This window comes from Canis aureus, chromosome 8 (assembly GCF_053574225.1).
Source record: "Canis aureus isolate CA01 chromosome 8, VMU_Caureus_v.1.0, whole genome shotgun sequence".
In the NCBI taxonomy this organism is placed as follows: domain Eukaryota; kingdom Metazoa; phylum Chordata; class Mammalia; order Carnivora; family Canidae; genus Canis; species Canis aureus.
The window spans coordinates 40,876,957-40,894,673 of record NC_135618.1 but is presented as its reverse complement, the minus strand read 5'-3'; the positions used below and the strand labels follow the sequence as shown (position 1 = coordinate 40,894,673).

At 45.5% G+C, this 17,717-nt stretch overlaps 1 protein-coding gene and 1 long non-coding RNA gene across 2 annotated transcripts in view; one reads left to right on the top strand and one right to left on the bottom strand.

The window, feature by feature from the left end:
• Positions 1-12,159, bottom strand: part of HMOX2 (heme oxygenase 2) — a 31,747-nt gene extending 19,588 nt beyond the window's left edge. Inside the window, exon 1 of the mRNA XM_077906439.1 lies at positions 12,009-12,159. The gene's annotated coding sequence lies outside the window, so the exon portion shown is untranslated. The remainder of the gene's footprint in view (positions 1-12,008) is intronic.
• LOC144318933 (uncharacterized) lies at positions 12,110-17,564 on the top strand. The gene is made up of 3 exons (XR_013384879.1): positions 12,110-12,433; positions 13,362-13,515; positions 16,806-17,564. It is a non-coding gene; the product is annotated as an uncharacterized LOC144318933 (long non-coding RNA).
• The last annotated feature ends 153 nt before the right edge of the window (positions 17,565-17,717 follow it).

The window sequence follows — 17,717 nt, the reverse complement described above, 5'->3', positions numbered from 1 at the left end:
ATTGTCACACCCTACTCGACCTGATCTGTGAAATTTTTACAACCAATGTGGTTTACTTTCCTCACCAGTATGAAATTCCCAGAATACAAATTCCCCATACAACATCATGGCAGTACCTCCATGTCTATATAAATGCCATATGTGCCTATTAATCCTTTAATTTTTATTCAAGTATAGTTGAGGTACAATATTATATTCGTTTCAGGTATACAGGGATTTGACATCTACATACATTGCAAAATGATCTAAGTGAAGTCTAGTTACCACCAGTCACCACACAAACTTATTGCGATGTTACTGACTATTATCCCTAAGCTGTACTTTTCTTTCACACTGTTCATCACACCTTTATCATATATCCTTTACAGAGATTTCTCAGAAAAAAATGAATTTCCACCAAAAAACAGAAGGGGCTGTTACTAGATGGGGCAACGTGGCATTGTCCACAGATGACAATGAAAGGGGTCACAGTACTTTCCTGGGAATAGGACTGATCTGTATTATTTGGATCACTAGGAGGCAAAACCTTTAAAGCTTAAAGCTCAGTACGGAAGGAAGCCAGGCAGAGGTAAAGCCCCTGACAGTACTGACTTTATGGAATGGAACAAAAAAAACTGGAAGAAATCTAATGATTGTTTATCAGTCTGGTGTGTGACCGACAAACAGACTAACACTCAAGAGAACTAACTTCTATTACCAGGCCTGCACTGGCTATCTGTATTATAGGACTTTCCAGGAACTCCAATATCTTCATTTTATAAAACCAGAGATGGGCACCTGGGTGGCTCAGTCGGTTAAGCGTCTGCCTTTGGCTCTGCTCATAGTCCTAGGGTCCTTGGAAAGAGCCCTGCATTGGGCTACCTACTCAACTGGGAATCTGCTTCTCTCTCTCTCTGCCTCCCTTCCCCCGATTGTGCTCTCTCTCAAATAAATAAATAAAATTTAAAAATAAAATGGGAGGTATTTCTCAGTAAGCTGCAGGGAGAATGGTATTTAATATGAGGCAGAACAAGAAAAGCTGTGGGCTCCCCCCAACCTGTTTTAGGCCAGAGCAGCTTCCAATTCCTTGCTACTCTTTCTTCAAAAATGGGGTTGTGCTACTTCTAAAAATAAGGTATAGAAAACAATGAGCTTGATGATCCTGGAGCCCTGATATTACATTAAGAGTTACCTAAGGAAAAAAAAAAAAAAAAAAGAGTTACCTAAGCAAACCTTTTATGATCTATTATAGTACCTATATTCCATTACAGTACTTATTTATATTCCAGATTACTGCTCATTTATCTTTCTCTCCTGCTGCCCCAACACAGGACACCCAATCAGGGTTTGCTGAGTCAATGAATGATTTTCAGAATTTGAGGTATTCTCAAAATCAAGGTATTCTCAAACAGCAGATGACAAAGAAGACAGTTAAAAATGAATCCCAGAGGGGTACCTGGCTGGCTCAGTCAGTAGAGCATGTGACTCTTGATCTCAGGGTTGTGAGTTCAAGCCTCACATTGGGGGTGAAGACTACTTAAAAAAAAAAAAAAAAAAAAAAAAAAAAGAATCCGAGAAATAAAAATGGCTGGCTAGTAAGCATTTTTACTGCAGAAATTTCTACAGATAAGGGTGAGGAATGAGACTGGCCATGTCGGAGGACCAAGTATGTGAGGCTTTGTGCTCAAATAACAGTTTAATCTTTGAAGGAGAAATGCTACATTACATTGTTTTTTTTTTTTTTTTTTTAATTTATTTATGATAGTCACAGAGAGAGAGAGAGAGGCAGAGACACAGGCAGAGGGAGAAGCAGGCTCCATGCACCGGGAGTCCGACGTGGGACTCGATACCGGGTCTCCAGGATCACGCCCTGGGCCAAAGGCAGGCGCTAATCCACTGTGCCACCCAGGGATCCCCATTACATTGGTTTTAAACTGGCTTTCTTACATGCCACAGATAGAGCTACTGAGAACACATCTTTTAGATTTTGTTTTAAGCACTGTGAAAGCCTGACTGGGAGCAGAACGCTGCCTTATGGCATCCCCCCATCTTTTCTTTTTAAAGAACTGGATTGGTTCTGCAAAAAAAAAAAAAAAGAAGAACTGGACTGGACTGGCAAAATTTTAAGTCAATGTAACAAATGCTTGCCAGCACTCTTTTACCCCAGGCAAGCACAAACCACCTGACACTTCCTGATGTCTATCTCTGTAAAAACCCTTTATTCCTCTAGTTGGCTTTGGAGAGAAGGGATACACAGCAGCATTCTCATGTTTGCTACTCTAGGGAAGGGGTCAACCCAAAGAAAGAACAGCTATAGAGTCTAACAAGCCTACATCCTGTCTCTAAGAACATTTTGGAGGAAATACACCAAGGAATAAGGTTATCATTACTGCCAGGGGAAAAAGCAAAATACTACAGTGATCACAACTTACTAAAGGAAAACAAACTAACAACAGTTGGCCACTGTAAAACTAAATAACTTCCTCTTCCATGAGGCAGCCCCCACAGACTACATGAATTAAAGATACATGAAGTGGGTGCCTATAATTCCCAAGAATTCCAAAGAACTGGACAAATATTACTGTCTCTATTAATCATTATCAAGAAGAAATTCAAATAGCCCAGAACATCTACTGTTACCTAAGGACATGATTAAGCAATAATGAACTAATAACTTTGTGGGAAAAGAAGGTAGACAAAAAGAGGGTAAATATTCAACAGCTAAGAAAGGCAGGGGACCATGTGCTCCAGGGCTGAGAGGCATCTCAATCTTTTCTTTTTTTAAAAGACTTAATTTTTATTTATTTGAGAGAGAAAGAGAGTGTGCACATGTATACAAGGAGGGGGGGATCCCAAGCAGACTCTGCACTGAGCCCAGAGCCCCATGCAGGGCTCGATCCCATGATCCTGAGATCATGACCCATGCTGAAATTAAGTCTGACACTCAACCAACTGAGCCACCCAGGCGCCCCTCAACCCTTTTTCTAAACCAAACCCTACACAAAAGACCAATACATAAAGGAAATACAGTGAGTAGTCTCCACAGTTGGAATGGTGGCAGGGTACACCTGGCTGCTCAGTCAGTAGAGCATATGACTCTTGAGTTCAAGACCCATGGTGGGTGTAGAGCTTACTTAATTTAAAAATAAATAAATAAAAGATAAAACCAGGCCAAGTATTCAGGAGCTCAGCTCCTCTAGCATCCTTAGGAACTCTTGAGCTCAGCCTAGTTTGCTGGCTGTGGTCTAGGGAAGCTAGGTCATTTGCTTTGAAACAGATGGCTTCCATTTCCTGCTACATGTGCTAAGTGACAGTGACTCTAGGACAGTATCTTACTTAGGTTTGTGTGTCCAAGCAACAAAAAGAAGCTGGTCCTGGATTAGCCACTGTTCCTGGACCTGCCCAGGGCTTTCTCGCTGCTGCACCAGAGCTCCCTTTACTGTTTCACACCTTGTTTCCAATAGTCCAGTAGCTTCCTGAAAACATCCTGACCTTCCAAAAAGCCTGTGGTTTCTGTGTCTTCAATTCATCCCATCCCTAATACTCTTAGCTCTAACTCTGTATTTACTACCCTTGATTTTAAGATTTCTGAGGACAGGCTTGGATCCTCAACCACACTAGTTAAGGGAGGGTGCTTTAGCTGCCCTGTTCCTAGGAACCAGATTAGATCATGACTTTTCTGGGAATGCAATGTCCTCTGCAATGAGCACTCACGTATGTCCCATGACAGTATTTGGTAAAAGGCTATTTGTTTACAATGGAATTCTATGGTTTGTCTCTAAACTTCCACCGAAGTACTTCCTCAGCTGAAGACAGAAATTCAGAGACATACACTTCTGAAGATGGGCAGGAAGGGTATTTGCCAGAATAATCATTAACCTTTTTTTGGTTGCAAATCCCTTTGAGAATCAGATGACAGCTTTAGACTTTCCCCCCAGGACAATTACAAATGATGCCAATGACATTCCAGAGCAACCGGAGGCCCCTAAAATTTGCCCATGGACCCAGAGTTCAAGTTAAGAATCCCTATTCTAGCATTCTCTTTATGAGAGACATTCTCATTATAATGTTTTCAAGTGAGACTCTCAGTACTCATTAAAGAGAAGTCTCCCATTTCTTTGGTTGCCTTCTTTTCTCTTCTTTTACCTAACTCCAATGGGTTCAGTTCAAGTTCTTCAGTCTTTTCTCTCACCTCTTCAACTTCCCTCATCTCCCAAAACACTGGAACAACAATCATAAACCATATAAAGCAATTTTACTCTTTCAGGTTTCCCCAAGGTGATAGCCAACTCCATGTGAACAAGGACTGTGCTGGGTTTGTTGTTTTGCAAACCCCCTCAGTGGCAATACTTCGCACACCACAGAGGGAATACATACTGCCCAACAGGCAGACATCACTGCTCCTTTGTCCTTCTATCTTTAGGCATTTGCATTTGAACTTTAACTTTAAAACTGGACATATGCCCTAGGAAAGCCAAATGCAAAAGCAAGAAAGAATAACCTACAGCAGTTTGTCATCCCACGTTTCTTGTCTTGGGTCCTCTAGACGACTTTGTAAACACAAAGAGCAGGACAAACATGACACTGAATACATACACTTAGAAATTTTTCTGAAGTTGTCAAAAAAAAAAAAAGTATGGTACAAGAACGGAGTGTTTTAAAAGTTATCTTCTATCTATCTAACCACAGAAGGCTCAGTGGTTGAGTGTGTGCCTTTGGCTCAGTTTGTAATCCCAGGAGTCCCACATCAGGCTCTCCACAGGGAGTCTGCTTCTCCCTCTGCCTATGTCTCTGCCTCTCTGTGTGTGTTTCTCATGAATAAATAAATAAATAAAATCTTTTTAAAAAAAGGGTATTTTCTAGGTGGTGCCTGGTTGGGTCACTCAGTGGAGCATGCAACCACTGATCTCGGGGTTATGAGTTTGAACCTCACACTAGGTGTAGAGATTACTTAAAAAAAAAAAAATCTAAAAAAAGCTTTTCTAATTAGCAGGGTAACTGCTATTACTAAACAAAGAGAAGGCCTGACTCTCCCCTTGCCTTCCTATAGAAGGCCAAGGGAGTGAACATCAACACTTCACTACATCTGCCTTTAAATACTACCTAGACTCTCCCAATCCAGTTTTGCTCAGTTCCCTTTACCTGCCTGCCCTCCTCCAGAATGGCCTGGAGATAATCCAGGTGACAACAGTTCCTCTGTAGCTGTGAAATGATCTTGCCAGAGAGAAGAGCAGATCCAGTAACTAAGGAAGAGGATGGCTACACTTGGGCACGTGACATACCATATAGCATTATCAACAAGCATTAATAATGCTCATGGGGGGGATCCCTGGGTGGCGCAGCGGTTTAGCGCCTGCCTTTGGCCCAGGGCGCGATCCTGGAGACCCAGGGTCAAATCCCACGTCGGGCTCCCGGTGCATGGAGCCTGCTTCTCCCTCTGCCTGTCTCTGCCCCTCTCTCTCTCTCTCTCTCTCTATCATAAGTAAATAATTAAATAATTTAAAAAAATAATAATGCTCATGGGCTCTATGACTACAAAGAGGCCTAAGACCTTGTTTTGGACTTAAGAGCCTCTCAAGACAGTGAGAAATTTAAATAATAATAATAATAAACAACACAAGAATGTACCACAGTATAAAAACTAATTGTGTAGGGTATCCTGGGTGGCTCAGCAGTTTAGCGCCGCCTTTGGCCTGGGGCATGATCCTGGAGACCCAGGATTGAGTCCAGCATCGGGCTCCCTGCATGGAGCCTGCTTCTCCCTCTGCCTGTGTCTCTGCCTCTCTCTCTCTCTCTCTCTGTGTCTTTCATGAATAAATAAATATTTTTAAAAAAGATTAATTGTGTAGTACAGGCAACAGTGCTAAATACTAAGCCTTCTGTTCCACATTTTCCAGGACAGCTTTTTTTTTTAAGATTTTATTTTTTTATTCATGAGACAGAGAGAGAGAGAGAGAGAGAGAGAGAGGCAGAGGGAGAAGCAGGCTCTCTGCAAGGAGCCGGATGTGGGGACTTGATTCAGGATCCCGAGATCACGCCCTGAGCTGAAGGCAGACACTCAACCGTTCAGCCATCCAGGTGTCCCATCCAGAACAGTTTTGATTCAAATCAAATATCCTATCCCATCAATTCCTTTAGTACACCTATATGCTCACAGACTATGTGCCCCAGTGTTTGGCATAAAATGTATGACCATCATAGCAACTCAGGAGGAAGGCCAAGCAATTAGGTTAGCTAATAGCGTGATGGCAGATTGTTTAAATCACCCTAGTGCCTTCCCACAACCCTCAGGTAATTGTGGTATTTTTTTTTTTAATTTTTATTTATTTGTGATAGTCACAGAGAGAGAGAGAGAATGAGGCAGAGACACAGGCAGAGGGAGAAGCAGGCTCCATGCACCGTGAGCCCGACGTGGGATTCGATCCTGGGTCTCCAGGATCCCTCCCTGGGCCAAAGGCAGGCGCCAAACCGCTGTGCCACCCAGGGATCCCTAATTGTGGTATTGAATGCAAAACAAAACAGTGAAACTTGAGTCTTCTGAAACTAAGGGAGCTCATCAGAAGAAAGACAAGAGGCTGGGAGTATTTAGAAAAAGTCAGGCAGGCAGGGTGCAAGATACCTGTCTCTGTTATTCCATTCTTCTCCAAACCCCTTTTAAAGTTACTGAGGACTATGACAATAATTAGGCCTATGATACTCCTGGGAAAGAAACAAATCTACTCATGTGACAAAAAATAATTTTTTCCCCTAAGCAGAGAGAAGAGACCATATACTTGCTCGACCTCTGGTGTATAAGCTGACAGCAGCCATTGCCATGCAACAATTACCCCTTTCTTTCCCCCTCAGCTGTCCACTTCCTCATTTCCTCCTCTTGCCAGTCCACTCCCACTTCGATCCAGCCTGTGTTTTAGACAGGGGGCCCTAAACAAGAATCGCATGGGAAACTTTAAAACCATAGATTCCCTGGCCCAATCCCAAACTTATCCAAATAGAAAGGTTTGAAAACCCCTCAGATCTATAAAACAGCTTGAAGGCACTAAAGGTATTTTAAGGTGCTAACCTTAACCTCATTAAGTATTAACCCCATTTTTCAGACAAAGAAACTGCAGCTCAAAGGGAATAAATGTTTTCCTCACAGTCAAAAATATACCATCAAAACTTCCTTGTTTGGGAGAAAAAACCCTTTATTTTTCAGTCTAATATAAATGAGTACGTATTTGAATATATACACGAACATGTAAAACAAAACTGTCTAATAGCTCTGGGTAAAAAAAAAAAACTGACTAGTCAGCTTAACCTTGTACTTAATTCAGTCACCTTTTTATAAAGTAAACTTTATACCCAACATGAGCCTGGAACTATGACTGCCCAAGATGAAGAGCTGCATGTTCTACCAACTGAGCCAGCCAGAAGCTCCAACAATCAACCACTCTGAAGCACAAAGTCAGTCTATCTGCAGACTTTCACTGAGTGAGATATTCAAGCACACACTTAAAGAATCCTCCGTAACATCCCATCATTGAACAGCAAGAATACATGCACTCTGATGTAATTCCTATTCCATAAATGGAAGTCGGTCCATGGATTACTACTACGGTTTTTGCTTAAAGAAATCTATCACAGGGACACCTGGGTGGCTCAGTGGTTGAGCATCTGCCTTTGGCTCAGGGCATGATCCTGGAGTCCCGGGATCGAGTCCCACATCGGGCTCCCAGCATGGAGCCTGCTCCTCCCTAGGCCTGTGTCTCTGCCTCTCTCTCTGTGTCTCTTATGAATAAATAAATAAAATCTTTTAAAAAAAGCAAGCAAGAAAGAAATCTATCACAAAGAAAAATGTATGTTTGCTAAAAGCCTTTGAAAATTACATCAAATAGAAAAAAAACACCTGTTCACTGATAAGAGCCTTATGAATTTAACTGCTGTTTTGAAATGCCTAGTTAAGAGTTCAGAATACTGCCTTGTGAGGTCTGAATACAGATGTGTTGACATGACAACCCAAAAGGAATTCCTGGCTCTATTTCAGTCTGCCATGATTGCAATTTAGATGTGGTTCTTTGATGGGCTGTTTGTAAATGGATTCCTTTCACAATAGCTATACACCTTTAAATTATCTGTAGTGAGCTCCAATAACCAATGTTACTTTCTTAAGATTTATTTATTTATTCATGAGAAAGAGAGAGAGAGAAGCAGAGACACAGGCAGAGGGAGAAGCAGGCTCCATGCTGGGAGCCCGATGCGGAACTTGATCCCAGGACCCGAGGATCGGCCCTGGGTCAAATGCAGGCGCTAAACCGCTGAGCCACCCAGGGATCCCCAACCAATGTTACTCTTAAAAGACAATGGTCATTTAGAAAAGATTTCTTGCAATATGTATAAGTGTAACTGCACATTCATAAATATATGCAATGTTCCTAGATCAGGCCATCAGTTATGAGCTGCTGTACTTTAGTATTTTGTGTCAAATTTATTAGAAATTTAAAAATGAGGGGCGCCTGGGTGGCTCAGTTAGGCATCTGCCTTCGGCTCAGGTCATGATCCTAGGGTCCTGGGATCAAGCCCCACATCGGATCTCTGCTCCGCAGAAGGCCTGCTTCTCCCTCTCCTTCTGCCTATTTGTGCTAGTGCCCTTTGTCAAATAACATCTTTTAAGTTAAAAAAAAAATTAAAAACGAAATTTCTGGGGTGCCTTGGTAGCTCAGATGGTAGAGTGTCTGGTTCAAGTCATCATCTCCAGGTACTGGGATGGAGCCCCATGTCAGGCTTCTGGCTCCCCAGCAGGGGGTCTGCTTCTACTTCTCCCTCTGCCTTTCCCACTGCTTGTGCTCTCTCAAATTAATAAAAGAATCTTTTTTTTTAATGAATAAAAAAATCTTAAAAAATTAAAAATAAAAGTGAAATTTCTGAGGGGCTCCGCTGTCTTCATTAGTTGGCTTTAAAATGTGTAATACAGGGGATCCCTGGGTGGCTCAGTGGTTTAGCGTCTGCCTTCGGCCCAGGGCGTGATCCTGGAGACGCGGGATCGAGTCCCACGTCAGGTTCCCTGCGTGGAGCCTGCTTCTCCCTCTGCCTGTCTATCTCTCTGTCTCTAATAAATAAATAAAATCTTAAAAAAAAAAAAAAAATGTGTAATACAGGGAGGCCCGGGGGGGGGGGGGGGGGGGGTGCTCAGCAGTTTGGCGCCACCTTCAGCCCAGGGCCTGATCTTGGAGACCCAGGATGGAGTCCCACGTCCGGCTCCCTGCATGGAGCCTGCTTCTCCCTCTGCCTGTATCTCTGCCTCTCTCCCTCTCTGTGTCTCTCATTAATAAATAAATAAAATATTTTTTTTTAATAAAATATTTTTTAAAAAATATGTAATACAATGGGAAATAACATATTATGGTAAATAAAGAGAATCAATGTAGAGAAGTAAACCGTACACTGAACATTACAGAGCACCTGAGTGGTCCCCAGAGTGAAATCTCTTCCAGTATTTAAAAAAAAAAAAAAAAAAAGACATTCGTATAAGCAATTACAGTAACTGTTCCAAGATTCCCCTCCCTTATAGTTTTCTCTCTGTCCCTCTCTTCCTCCCCAAAATTAATCAGTAATGGTACTGCTTCTCAGTACTGCAAAAACATCCTGAGAAATCATTCAAACAACAAAATTTAAATATAGTACGTAAGCCAAAACACTGGTGAGAGTGCGGGATTTAGAGGGGCCTTGGAAACACTACTTAGTAACCCCATCTAATTGGGAGTGTGATGTCAACACACAGTGAAATGACAACATTTCATCCTGTTTTTGCACAAACTGAATTAGATAATAAATTTAGTTAAAAAGCACATAACTCTCACTCTGTTGAACACAAAAGATGTAATCCAGAGCTCTTAATTCTCTCACTGATTACTATAAGAAAACAAGATTGCTCTAAATATTTATTTATAACTTTTTAGTTAATTATGGCCAATAACATACCAGGAGGTAATTTACAGTTCAAATTTTTCATCTCTTTTGTCTCCACGGCGTTAAGCTGAATTCTCAACTTTACAATAAATACACAATTCCAATTTTCTTTTTCCTTTTCTTTTTTTTTTTTAAGATTTTATTTGAGAGAGGGAGCCACGGAGCATGAATAGGGGGAGGGGCCGAGAAAGAATCAGAGCCCCAACTGAGCAGGAAGCCTGAAGTGAGGCTGGATCCCCAGGATCCGGGTATCATGACCTGAAGTAAAGGCAGACACTTAATCGAATGACTCACCCAGGTACCCCACAATTCCAATTTTTCAAAAATACCTCTCTCCTGAAGAAGTGATATTATAGTTTTGGTGCAATACTGATGCAGAGCTCAACTGTCTTATCAAGAGAATCACCTATTAAAAGGAAACCAGGGCAGCCTGGGTGGCTCAGTGGTTTAGCGCCTGCCTTTGGCCCAGGGCGTGATTCTGGGGTCCTGGTATCGAGTCCCACATTGGGCTCCCTGCAGGGAGTCTGCTTCTCCCTCTGCCAGTGTCTCTACCTCTCTCTCTCTGTCTCCCATGAATGAATAAATTAATAAAATCTTAGAAACAAATTAAAAGGAAACAAACAAACAAAAAAATCAAGGTAGCTCAAAGGCCCCAGCTGTCCAATTTTGCATTTTAACACTCGATAAGGGGTAACCTAAAGGCAATGAATACTTTCTGTAACTCATTTTCACGTTTGGTATTGTCATTTCTAGAGTAGGGATCCCAGGGAAGAGAGTTTAAAGGACATAATCCATTTCCAATCTCTACGACATTGTTTGGGAAAGATCACAGATCTGCAGGCGGATGACCAGGATCAAGGCCATCTGTGGCCTTGGGGATCCCTGGGTGGCTCAGCAGTCTGGCACCTGCCTTTGGCCGAGGGCGTGATCCTGGAGTCCTGGGATCGAGTCCCACATCGGACTCCCTGCGTGGGGCCTGCTTTTCCCTCTGCCTGTGTCTCTGCCTCTCTCTCTCTCTTTCTCTGTGTCTCTCATGAATAAATAAATAAAATCTTAAAAAAAAAAAAAAAAAGACCATCTGTGGCCTCTTCCCAGTTGTGGGATGCAGGTGAAGTCATTTCACCCAAGCCTCATCATTAATTCCATTTTTTTAAAAAAGATTTTATTTATTTATGCATGAGAGACAGAGAGAGAGAGAGAGAGAGAGGCAGAGACACAAGCAGAGACACAAGCAGGCTCCATGCAGGGAGCCTGACGTGGGACTCGATCCCGAGACCCCGGGTCACGCCCGGAGCTGAAGGCAGACACACTGAGCCCCGCCGGGTTCTGGCGGGGGCTGACAGCGAACTGCAGAGCGCTACACGGTGTGTGTTTGTTGTGTTTGTTTTCCCAATCCCACACCGTCTCGTCGGGCTCAAGGCCATGAACACGAACTGCCAGAATCCACTTCACAGCACGACACAGGCAGGCCTTGTACAAGGCGGTCCTGGCAACCCCTGGCAATTAATACACCTACGGCAGCGGGCAGACGAAGTGACTGGTGAAGTCCCCGCCCGGACCAACCGTCCGTCCCTCCTTCCCGGCGGCGGCGGGTCACTCATGAAGTCACCACAGTGACTCAAAACGCCCTTCCTACTGAGGTGAGTCAGAAGGAAGCGCGGAGCCCGCAGCCGCCACCACGCGGGGCTCGGACCACCGGGCGCCCGGGACAGGCCGGGGTCCTCGCGGGGGTCGGAGGCCGCAGCTCCCGCCGGGCACGCCGAGTCGGCACGCGACGCCCCCGGGGTCACCCAGCCCAGCGCACTCGTGACGCCGCGAGGGGCCGGGCCCAACGGAGCCCAAGGCGGACGGGCCGCTCGGGCCTCACCCGCCCGCCCCGGCGGCCGGGAGCGAGCAGGGAGTCTCAGCGCGGCGCCCTCCCCGCTCATCCCGTTTCCGGCCGCCCCCCGTCCCGGCCCGCCGGCTCTCCCTCAGGCCGGCGCCCGCGTCGCAGCGTCCCGCCGCCGCCCGCCCGGCTCAGCTCCGGGCCGTCCGGACGCGCCGCGGAGCCCGGAGGAGCGCCTGGGAGGGCGCAGACCACTCACCGGCCTCGGGTCCGCTCGGCCGGCCGTCAGTCACCGCGTCCGCGCGTCCGTCAGCGACTCAGCGAAGCGCCGCGGCCGCCGCAGCCCTGCGGGCGGCGCGAGGGCGGCCCGACGTGCGCACGCAGAGGGGGCGGGTCCTTTGGAAGGACACGCCCCTGCGGCGGCCCCGCCGTGTCTCCCGCGGGGTCGCGGGGTCGCGGGGTCGCGGGGTGGCTAGGGGAATCGGGGTGCCCCCGAGCCCGCGCGCTAATGAGAGAGAGTGTTAATGAGGGCGCCTCCGGGCTCCGCGCTCTCCGCGCCCCGTGTCCCCGCCTGTGCAGGCTGCACCTGCCCTCTCGGTTCCAGCCGCCTTGCCTGCCTGTCCCTTCCTTACCGGTCCGGCAGGCTGCAGAGCGAATGACCGGTACTGTCCCGTGCTGACAAAGGTGTGCGGAATGTGCGCTGTTCCTGGGATTTCCCGGAGACCTGGGGACACGTTAGCGAGATCTGTTCGAATTTAGAAGGGGCCTATCTCTTTGTTCAAACAATGTCCTTCCTCGGTAGCTCTCGGAGAGCAATGCGTGCAAGAACCCCAAGAGGCAAGAGCGAGGAAGGTCGTTGGCAACACGGGAGGGGATGCGCGCGTCATCTGGGTGAACATCTTGAAACCACCTAAACGTCTATTAAAGGGGGATATGGTGTGGGCGTTGATGGGGGTACCTCTCTGCAACGGGGTTGTGCCTGCGTTAAAAAAAGGAAGGGCAGACATGAGCTTAGGGAGGATGTTATTAAGCAGAAGGATAGGATGTAGGATGTAGAAAGCAGGATGTTGGAAAAATGCAAAAATACATTTGACAGTGTGTAAGTTTGACTTAAAAAATATTGAACTCTAGGGGTGCCTGGATGGCTCAGTCAGTTCAGCGTCTGCCTTCGGCCCAGGTCATGATCCCAGAGTCCTGGAATGGAGCCCCACATTGGGCTCCCTGCTCAGGGGGGAGTCTGCTTCTCCCTCTCCCTCTGCCCCTGCTCATGTGCACTCTCTCTCTCTCTCTCACTCTGAGTGAATAAATACTCACTCTGAGTAAATAAAATCTTTAAAAAAAAAATTGAATTCTAATGTGTATGTGAAGTGTTTCAGGGTGAGGGGCAAGGCGGTCTGTAATTTACTTGAAACATATCAAGAGATAAGATAGTTGATGGATAATAAATGTCTGATAAATAAAGCAAAATGTTAAGAATTGGAGAAGCTAGGTGGTAAGTGTATGTGTAGGTGTTCCTGATATAGTTCTTTCAACTTTTCCGTATGTCTACAGATTTTTTAGGATAAAAATTTGGGGAAATATATTCAATATGATCTCTTTTCTTTTTTTAAAGACTTCATTTATTCATGAGAGACGGAGAGAGAGGCAGAGACACAGGCAGAGGCAGAAGCAGGCTCCATGCAGGAAGCCGGATGTGGGACTCAATCCCGGGACTCCGGGAACACGTCCAGAGCCAAAGGCAGATGCTCAACTGCTGAGCCACCCAGGTGTCCCCTTTTATTTTTTTTGAACTACAAAATGTTCTTTCCACACATTTATATTTAGGTATCTAAATGCATCCAATGTCAGGAAGGTTTATACACTAGAATGTCAAAGGGAGGTCGGGGGTCACTTGTGCTTTATCTGTACCAATTAAATTTTTTTTAGATGCATAAATGCATTAGGCATGACTTGGTTACCAAAACCAAATTTTATTTATTTTTAAAGATTTAATTTATTTATTCATGAGAGACAGAGAGGCAGAGACATAGGCAGAGGGAGAAGCAAGCTCCTTCTGGGGAGCCTGATGCGGGACTCGATCCCACGACCCTGGTATCCAGACCTGAGCCAAAGAAAGACTCTCAACCGCTGAGCCATCCAGATGCCCCCAAACCAAATTTTAAAAAGAATGGATCTTTAAAAAGTAATTATTGGAAGTACTCACCATACTGCCCCTGCTCCCAAATACATACACGTAAAATTGAATAAACCCAGTGGCGCTGATTGATGAGGGGGTTGCTTTGAGGTTTCAAATGAGATAATGTGGAGGGTGCCTGGCTTCATTTCCTGAGTTTGAGCCCCATGTTGGGCTTAGAGATTACTTTGAATAAATGAGTTCATGTAGGTCTTAGCTTCTGCATGACACGCTGGAGGAGCTCAGAGAAGGGTTTCCCCTGTTATCATTATTAGCACATGTCACCCAGCTGGGTTAACTGGCAAGAGCTTTGCAGGAAGTCTTTGTCAGCTACAAAGTCCTGCAGGAAGTGCAGAGTCACAGCTGAGCATAGTAGTGAGTAGCCAAATCTTTCTCCTTAGGCCTCAGGGGGCTAGGATTTTGGGCTAGGTAGGGCTTCAACAGACATGATCTTTGCCCAGGCTGTCAATAATGCTGACCCACTTCCAGACAGACCCCCTGGCATTAGCACCCTTGACCAGAAGCCCACAGGCAGAGATGCCATTTTCTGCTACTCGTTGCCTGCACTGATTTCCAAGCAGTTGGTTCAGCAAGGCCAAAAGGCGGTTGGGTTCCCTTATGGCCCTGAGATGCTCTTCAATTAAACCTGGGCACTAGGGATCCCTGGGTGGCGCAGCAGCTTGGCGCCTGCCTTTGGCCCAGGGCGCGATCCTGGAGACCCGGGATCGAATCCCACATCGGGCTCCCAGTACGTGGAGCCTGCTTCTCCCTCTGCCTATGTCTCTGCCTCTCTCTCTCTCACTGTGTGCCTATCATAAATAAACAAACAAACAAAAAAAAAAAACCTGGGCACCAGAGCTGCCTCCTTAGGCTTGTAATCCCAGTAACTGCACAGGGTCCCACTCTGAGAAGGCCTCCCACTTGTTTAATGCTCTGTTGTTATTTTCTTGAAATTCTTGACAATTTTTTAACAAGGAGCCCTGCATTTTCAGTTTGCACCAGGCCTTCCGAATTCTGCAGCTCGTCCTGCTACACGCCTTCTTGTTTATTTCCTTAAAGTGGAGACGTTGGAATATTGGGTTTTGTGCTTTATCCTTATGTAACTGAAGAAAAACCTCATCTTTTATCACAGTAATATGCACTTGGGGTCCATCTAGTAGGTATTTATTGAGTTCCTAGCTAGTGATGGATATGGTGCCAGAAGGAAGAGACAGAGACAAACATGACATAGGCCAGCTCTCAGGAAGCCCTTCTACTATGGTAGACAATTTTACCAGTAAAAAAAAAAAAAAAAAAAAAAAGACAATTTTACCAGTAGGGTAGAGATGGGAGTAGAATAGGAGTAGTTAGCCTAGCTTAGAGGTCAGGGAGGGATTCCTAGAGGAGGTGATTGTTGTGCCCAAGATTACTATCCGAGAAACCACCAAGGAGCCAACACCGATGCAAACACACGAGGGTTTATTTACAAGCTCGAGCTTGGGCCCAAGTTTACCTGACGTGGCAGAGCAGGGTCTTGGACCTTGAGGTGGGTTCCAGCTTAGTTTTATGGGCTGGTCTAGGGGACCTCCAGAAGGGGTGGAGGAATTTCTCAAGTTCTGTTTACATTCTGATATGGGGCTTTCAAGGGCATTCTCATTCTTTTTTTTTTTTTTTTTAATTTATTTATTTATGATAGTCACAGAGAGAGAGAGAGGCAGAGACACAGGCAGAGGGAGAAGCAGGCTCCATGCACCGGGAGCCCGATGTGGGATTCGATCCCGGGTCTCCAGGATCGCGCCCTGGGCCAAAGGCAGGCGCCAAACCGCTGCGCCACCCAGGGATCCCTCTGTTCTCATTCTAATATGGGGTTTTCTAGGGCGTTAAGCTGTAAGCTGTTTCCCCTCCCCTCCCCTAAATGAAGCAAGGTAAATTTTAGCTCTTATTCACAGGGGCCTGGGATGGCTGTTACTTGTGCTAACGCTGAACTTAAGGTGGAATGGCCTTAATTTTCTCGACCTCCACAGTGATGGCTATATGTTTTAAGATCTGGGATCCCTGGGTGGCGCAGCGGTTTGGCGCCTGCCTTTGGCCCAGGGCGCGATCCTGGAGACCCGGGATCAAATCCCACGTCGGGCTCTTGGTGCATGGAGCCTGCTTCTCCCTCTGCCTATGTCTCTGCCTCTCTCTCTCTCTGTGACTATCATAAATAAATAAAAATGTTAAAAAAAAAAGATTTTATTTATTTATTCATGAGAGACACAGAGAAGCAAAGACACAGGCAGAGGGAGAAGCAGGTTCCCTGTGAGGAGCCTGATGTGCAACTCGATCCCAAGAATCTGGGATCATGGCCTGAGCCAAAGACCAACAATCAACCACTGAGCCACCCAGGTGCCCCAGTTATGTGGTCTTAAGGAATGAATAGGAATTAGCCTTGATGGTTATCTAAGGTGGTGAGCCCAATCCAGGCAAACTTTACAGTCTCTGTATACAGCATAACATAACAGAATGTAGAGGACACTGCAAGAGATTTATTCAAGACAAACATGTAGATGAAATTTATATAAATATTTAATATTTATATAAAATATATATTACATTTTTATAAATATTTTATAAATATAAACACGAGTACACTTAATGTGTATTAAAATAAATACATGCGGGCAGCCTGGGTGGCAAAGCAGTTTGGCGCCGCCTTCGGCCTGGGGAGTGATCCTGGAGACCCAGGATCCTGATGGAGTCCCACATTGGGCTCCCTGCATGGGGCCTGCTTCTCCCTCTGCCTGTGTCTCTGCCTCTCTCTCTCTCTGTGTCTCTCATGAATGGATGAATAAAATATTAAAAAAATAAATAAATACATGCATTTCATAATAAAGACCAGTCTTTTTTTTTTTTTTTTTTTAGGACTTTATTCATTCATTCATGAGAGACATACAGAAAGAAGGAGAGAAAGGAGAAGCAGGCTCCATGCAGAGAGCCCAGTGATGCAGAACTCAATCCCGGATTCCAGGATCATGCCCTGAGCCAAAGGCAGAAGCCCAACCACTGAGCCACCCAGGCGTCCCAAGACCAGTCTTTTACATACATAAAATACACATGACCCTGTGAGTTATCTCCACCACCAGATTCAGAAAAACAGCACCAGTGTCAGTTGGGTTTCCCCAGAACTCCAGTGTCTAGATGTTTAGACAACTGATCAATCAGCAAATATTTATTGAGCGCCTACTTGCCACGTGCTCTGCTAAGTGCTGGAAATTCAGCAGTGAATACCGAGATGTGCCTGCTGTTAGGAAAGCTGACATTCCTGGATGGGTCAATACACAGTTTGCAATGAATGAGTGAAAGGAAAACAAAAACAAAAACAAAAAAACAACGTTCTTACCCAGTAGTTAAGTTTTCAGAAAGGAGCTACAGGGCCATTTTTGAGTTCTAGTTGAACACAAAGAAATCTCACTTTTCCTGTTAAGATAAATCTGCATCTAGTAGCAACCTCAAATGTGACTCAGGCTTGCAAGAACTCAGAGCCTGGGGGTTTGAGAGTCCCACATAGGGATTTAATTATCCTCAGGTGACACCCCATGTCTGCAAGTTCAGATGTTCATGCGTGGTAGACTGTGGGGTGTTTTTTGTTTGTTTCTGTTGTTTTTTTTTTTTTTTTTTCTTCCGCAGGCCTCCCGCCAAGCGGCTCCGCACGTGCACTCGGGGTTCCCGCGAGCCCAGGCCGCGCTGCGCAGTCGCACTCCGGAGCCCGCGCGCGCCGGGACGAACCATCTGCGTCCGCCGAGGGGGGTGGAGGTTCGGCCCCGCGCCGAGTCA